General features: G+C 37.2%; 1 long non-coding RNA gene across 1 annotated transcript; it reads right to left on the bottom strand.

Moving 5' to 3' along the window:
- Positions 1-2300: 2300 nt before the first annotated feature.
- Positions 2301-6142, bottom strand: LOC146586995 (uncharacterized). The gene is made up of 3 exons (XR_014897738.1): positions 5959-6142; positions 4077-4137; positions 2301-2355 (listed from the first exon to the last, which is right to left on the bottom strand). It is a non-coding gene; the product is annotated as an uncharacterized LOC146586995 (long non-coding RNA).
- Between the last annotated feature and the right edge of the window lie 901 nt (positions 6143-7043).

Below are 7043 nucleotides of genomic sequence, written 5' to 3'. Positions count from 1 at the left end.
AGAGGGCACACGTCTGTGTTTTGTATTAGTCTAATAATTTCTTCTGGATGAGGTAGATAAACCCTTGGCTTCTATAGATACCAAATCTGATATTGAATATTAGAGTTGCCAATAAATCTGCAAAAATTTACTGCCTACTGTGAAAATTAAAGTGCGATGAAAGTTTTGCTGACCCAGCCTACCTACTTTTACTTACTTATGTATGATAACRCTGATCTCTGAAAACAAATTTGGAAGATGCTTCTTTCTGAATGAAAAAAATTGGAGCTGGATTTGTACACTTAATATTTTATGAGCTTCATAGGTATTTTAGTGGGCATAGACTGAAACACAGGAAGTTCCACCCRAACGTAAGGAAAAACTTCTTTACTGTGAGGGTGATCGAGCACTGGCACAGGTTGCCCMGAGAGGTTGTGGAGGCTCCTTCTCTGGAGATATTCAAAACCYGCGTGGACACGATCCTGTTCAACATGTTCTAAGTGACCCTGCTTCAGCAGAGCAGTTGGATTAGATGATCTCCAGAGGTCCCTTCCAACCTCAGCCGTACTGTGATTTTGTGATTCAAAATGGCCTCAGGCTATATCTCATAAAATTGTTCATCGATTTCCTGTTCATGTATTTTTAATAGGAAAAAAAATACTCTCTACATTTTTTTTGAAGGGAGGGAAATGCCAATTTTGATTAAAATATACTTTATTTTTATAAGTCAATAAAAATTCAGATTTGRGTGGGGAGTGTCTTTGTTGAGATGTATGAACATCTCAATTCTGGACAGGTATCATATCAAGCAGTTTCTATATGAGCTACTAGGGGGCCTTTGTGAGTACTGTAATTTGGATGTGTCACGTTCTCATTCTCTTTCAGGTCTAGGCTGGACTATCTATACCTATTTTATGTGCAAATGCATAGAGAGATCTACTCTTTGGTTTCTAAGAGACTGAAGAGGAGAAAGGAGTCTTCCACTCCATAAGCTACAACTCATCCAGCAGAGCAGGGACACTCAATTTAGGGTGACAAAGATGTTTTATTTCCTCAGAAATGTGYATCATTTTATTATTTGCTATTGCAGAAACATTTTTTGAAATATTTTCTTTCATAAAWCATTTTATATTTTCATTTTGAGTTTCATTCTAAGAGAAAAAAWTTTTGATGTACAGAATCTCTATAGGGCATATATTAATCTGATTATTCTATAATCATATGTGTATGACTATATAGCATGTCAGAAGCTGTTTACTTGAATAAGAAACTTTTTTTAAGGTTTCAACAAATATCTCATTATGTCTGAGAGAAAAGAGGACGGTTACCTCGCAGCAGTGAGTGCTCTGTAAATTCAGGCCCTCTCTTACCTTGTGGCATGTTCATAGAGCTCTGCCATCTGTTTTAGCATGAGGCACTTTTGCACTGATATAATGACATCCATAAAGGGAGTWGTTCCCATATAACTACATAATTAGAAAAAATCACACTGCTAACCGATGTAGTTGTACTGATACAGAATCAATGAGTGGGCTGCATCTACCAAAGCATGAGACTACACTGAGATGCRGCTCTTTGGCTACAGATGAGCCAGGATCAGAGAAAAGTATCCCTGTCTTGTTCTCATCACTCCTCTACTTCCTTAGCAAAGATTATCACCCATCAGATCTGCTAAAAAAATCTCCATGTGTCACTACTCCCTCACCAAAATGATGAAAGCAAAGAAAAAAAAATCCAGCAACACTACAATTCTAACATTAACAATGATAGCTATTTTCTATCATTTTAACATAATCAGGTTGGACGCAATCAGGTCTAAGGGAACAGTAGTCCCCAGGCAGGGTGGCATGAAGCTACTCAYAGCAGCTCAGTCCAGCTCAGGTACCACCTGTGTAGGCATCTAACCATGCCCTGAGCTTATCCTGCAGCCACAGGTAGGATTGAAGCTTGGCAGGAGCTTGTCAGGATCTTGTGAGCTTCCTTTAAACTACACAGGTTAAGTATTACTAGTAGAACACCCATCAGGGAATTAAAATAGAGCCTAAACATGAAATTTTGTGTATGAGTGGTAATTTTACCTGTTTATGCACAAATCCCCTAAGAGAATCTGAATTGTAYCATCTTCTGCGTCACTTTGGACTTTGCTCATCCCTGGAAGGCTTTGACAAGTAGTTACTCTAGAAATTGTGTGTTTGCTGTTTGAATTGTTTTTCTCTTTAAGAAAAGCTCTCTCTGATCTTTTCTTTCCAGTTTCTCTGAATGTTTATTGGTCTTTTTCTTCATATACACTCTGTGACACATTGTGGCTCTTTTTTCAGTGCATTTTACTTAGTGTGTTTTCTTCCACCTCCTTGGCTATTCTTCACCTTCAGTCTCCTRTAAAGACAGCAGGATCACAGTAAAGTTAAATCAAAATTTAAGTGGGTTCAAAATCAAGCAAAGTTTGCTTGCTAGTCCATATTTAGAGGAGACACTGAATTAGTTTCACACACCTTCAGAGGAAAATATTTTAAAAGTATCCATTACTTAGACAGRCTGATAGAAATGCCCAGTATAGGACTGTGTAGTGTTGATAAAATTATACAGTTTTATACCCATATGCTCTTAAATGCAACTCACAATCCCTTGACATAGGTTGACTTTTCAAAAGCCAAAATACTGTCTACATTTTCTAAACACCYGGTACTTCTGAAAAGTGGGTTCCTTTGTAAGTCTTTCTTTTTCTCTTGCATTGTATGTCTTCATAAAGATTTCATTAAAAGAAATATACATACATTAAAATAAATACAACAACAAAATCCTTCTCTTCATTTCCTTATTACAGCATTCAAGATCTTTGTGGCACTGTGCCTAGTTTATATTACCAGGACTAGGTTTTTGCAAATGAAACTCTTTCAATTAGTGTTTCAGGAAGCAATTAAATTGTCTAAAATGTATTAATGAATACATTGAAATCTGGAAGAGTACCCTTTTCCTAATACTTCCATTATTAATTCACCATCTGTTTTGTTTTGTTCTCGCACTAGTGTACACTTTCAGTAACCTCATGTCCACAGGAGACAGTATTCTCCAAAAGCAAAGCCAAAAAATTTAAGCTCATAATCAGTCTCAATTATGCAGTATACATTCCAAATAATTTTACAGATACAATAATCAAGGATGACTTTTTTCTCTTTTATTTAAATGTTCTGTGTGGCAAAGAAACTCTCYGAATAACTGTCATTTTGATCTTCGTTTTCTTGCAACAATAAAGACAATTAAATACTTGGCCTCACTGTGTGGGGTTATTGCTATAGCAGACAAAGCAGCTAACGTACAGCACAAGGACAGACACAATAATGAGGGGCAGGGGCAGTGGAGCTTTCATTAGAGAAACAAGTACAGGCATCTGACACATTTGGGGTATTATTTGTGTAGCRTATTTGAAAGAATTTGAGCTAATTGAGAGAATGCCATGTGCATCACCATCTGTGGAGAGCATCCATAAAATATCCGGAGGTGATAACTTAAAAAGACGTATGAAAAATACTAATTTATTCAGGCTGCCAGAAGTATTTCTTTCCGTGTTTTAAGGGTAGGAATCATCTCAGCTGAGCTTAAACTTATCTAAAGCACCAAACAGCCTCACATCCGCACGGAGCAGGAGACACTGCTCACTTGCACCTTTGTGGCTCTTTCACGTGGTGAATTAAAGTGCAGGGTGAGATGTGGTGTTGACTGGTGTTACACTGCGGGACAGAGCGGTCATTACTTTTTCACTGCAATATCGAATACATGCATGGGTAATACTTAAGGACCTGAAGCAACTTTAATGTTTCTAGCCCCATGACAGCTTATCCTGAAYATGCATTTACTCCTGGAAATCCTGGGATATCATCCCTCACCTTTTCCAGCTTTATTAGGATTACAATGTGTACAAAACTGGATTGTTGCAAACAACGCCAATGATATTTTACTTTACTGGTGAATGGGCCATATTTAGTCAATGGTGAAACTCCCTCCTGATAAAACCAACGCTCCTGGACTTCTACGGGCTATCCAGCAGTTTCCACATCAGATATGAGACATTTGTGTTGTCATGTACACTCTTTAATTACCTGGAACAAGCCAGCTGTCCTTCTCCAGATCGTGCTGCTAYGCTGCCAGGAATCAGCTCAGCTTAAAACAAATTTGAAGAGATGAGGTCAGTTGCTGGCAAAGGGATTTCTGTGGAATTTCTCTGGAAATAGCTAGATCTTCAAGCACAAAATAGCCAAAATCTGGACAGCTTCAGAGAACATGGTAATGTCCATTTTAAACACAAGCTTTTAGAAGGGCCAGAGGCAATGTGCACCGGGAATGACTACTTTCACTTGATTGATACCTCTGGTTTCTTGAATTTTGGGGACGGTGTGGGTGGAAGAATAAGACTTACCATTTTATATATTTAAATCATTTATAGACTCCACATTTGAAGTTTCAGATTCTTTTTTTATTATATTTTTGTACAAACAGTAAATAGACTAGTGGCTGAGCAACATAATAAAACTAGGAAATGGATTCTCGTACTGCAAGAAATTTTTAGGTATATAACAGTTTAATATACTTTGCAGGTCAGAGTGTCAGGTGGAAGATAACCTCAGCTCCCAAGCATAAGGAAGGTGACATATAGATCATGCGTAAGTAGATGGAAGGAGTCAAATAGCAGTCTGAGGATTAGTGTATACTGCCAATATATGACTGAAACAGCAACTGCAGATTACAAGCCTAAGGTCCTCAGGCTCCCAGGCTGGACTGTAGTTGCTACTTATATTTGATCATTTAAAAATTATCTTGGATGTGTCCAAATGAGCTGCATTTATGTCCTAGTCCTCTGTCAATTTGCAAGAGCTTAAAGAAAAAAAGAAACAGAAAAAGAAAAAGAAAAGAAAATTGCATTCATGCTCACTTTAAGGAGGCCTTTTATTACCAGAGCAATGTAATGGGATCTAGTATATGGGAGATTTAGTCCTTAAATTTTAAACATTATATAAAAATTTAAATTAGTCTGTATTCCTCAGATTGTTGTCATTATAGAAAGGTCAGAGATGATGAATTGTTTGTTGCTGCTGCAGATATAATGTACTGTACAGTTCTATTATTTGCTGTTGAAGAAAACATGATTTATTGGATAGTGTCTGAAAATATTTGCTCCAGGCCTGCAGTATATGAAATATATAGCCTATATTCAACCGTTCTGCTTAAGAGAACTACTGTTCAGCCCTCTGAGGCCACAAATGAGATCTTTCTGCTGGTCTAAAGCATTATTTAGCTATGCAGCAGGTACATTGTTTCTTCAAAATACTTTTTACAGCTACAGATCAAATAGCCTAATTAATAAAAAATAAATCAAATGAACAAAACATGCACTAAGCAGTATTCCAAATGCTATTGACCTTTACAATTGTTTGAGAAGGCAGTCTGCATGTTGCAACCACAGACACTCACATGATACGAGCTGCAGTTAGAAAATCAGCCAAAAAAGCTGTGGTTGCTAATAATAGACAGAAATAAGATATAAGTTTGAATGCTATCTTGTCAAAAAAGCTATGTATGAAGCAGTTTCATGATCTTATTTAAGCACTGTGAATTTATTTTTTCTCCATTCCTGAATCAGAATCAAAAAAGTAAAAAAAAATCACAATTTTTACAAGCTAAAAACCTAAAATGTAAAGTAACCTTCAGTTTCATTTCAGATGGTTTAGTCTTGATAACTTAAAAATTACTGTATTTATCTCAAAGTTAGAATCCAGAAGGTGAATTTAAGTGACAAAAATGGAGAAATGGGAATAATGGAGAAACTGGAAGCCTTTTTCAGAGAAATTAAAACTAGCACCTTTTCTTTGAATATACTCAGTTTCAGGAAATTAGCATTTTCTAACAAATAAAAGGCTGCTGAAATTTTTTTGACCTGTTTTAGTTATACATTCTGATCCATAAATTCATCATTTGCTTTCATACCTCCAGTGTTCAAGCAGCATCCAAGCAATGGCCATTTCCATTTTTGAAAAATCACTTCTTAGCCCACCTTGTGGCATCAGACCTTCTACGAGCAGTGGGACATGCAGCCATTTTGAAAGTGGACAATTTTTCATGAGTTTTTCTGAAGCAAGTTCCATTCTTCGGTCTCTGCTGCCAAATTCACCTTTGTGTGTGAAAAAATAARAATAAAGACTTATCATTAGCAGAGMTGATTTCCTAGTCTTTTGAGAATTATGCCATCAGACTCTGAAGTGCTTTACAAAAATGTGGCAAATTYCTCTCAGCTGGTAACTCTGCTAATGTCAGTGGAGTTACGGCAGGAATGAATTTGTTTCGATGAGACTATCACAAGGAGTATACCACTGTTCAGCTGTTGCATTTGTTATTAACTTACTTTCCTCTTAGCTCTGAAGAGTAGAGCTGAAGCTTCACGGATCTATTTTTAGATCTATTTTTAAGCTATGTAAAGTATTTGCCTCCCAGATCAAGGAATTACGAAGCCAAACTTGCCATAGCACAGACTGGTGGAAAATGGGCTAGATTGAAGAAATGTCTTTGAAATATTCTTAGAGACCCAGCATGAAACCTGGTTAAAGTGGTATAGCTTTCCATTCTAAAGGTCATGTTCAGAATTGGCTTATAACTTTATGAGAGTATTACTTTTCAAGCTGAAATTGTCTATAGTTAGTCTCAGTCAGAGACTTTTTTTCTAAATAATGAGCAAAGAAAGGGCAGTGATTTAAAAATTTTCACTTTTGATTAATCGCCTTCAGCGCATACCAGAACAGAGACTGAGCAGCTGGTGTGTCTCAGTATCAAGAAGCTGAAAAATCTGGTTTGAGCAGATGAGAAAGTTGTCTCCCTGAGCGCAAAGTGAGACTTGGGAGGCCGTAAATGGAAACAGGGATGGGGCAGGGGCTGCACTGGGTCTGGCGAGTGAGACTAACAGCAGCCCCCGGRTCATCCGTCTTCATGACAAACCCTGAAGAGAAGGTGCGAGAGAAGGAGTATTGTGGTCAGATTTGTGAACCATTTTTTTTTACATAAAGTCCACTTGGCCTCCC

This window comes from Rhea americana, unplaced genomic scaffold (assembly GCF_003343005.1).
Source record: "Rhea americana isolate MKP2758 unplaced genomic scaffold, rheAme1 scaffold_63, whole genome shotgun sequence".
Classification (NCBI taxonomy): Eukaryota; Metazoa; Chordata; class Aves; order Rheiformes; family Rheidae; genus Rhea; species Rhea americana.
This window is presented reverse-complemented; position numbering and strand designations above follow the sequence as displayed.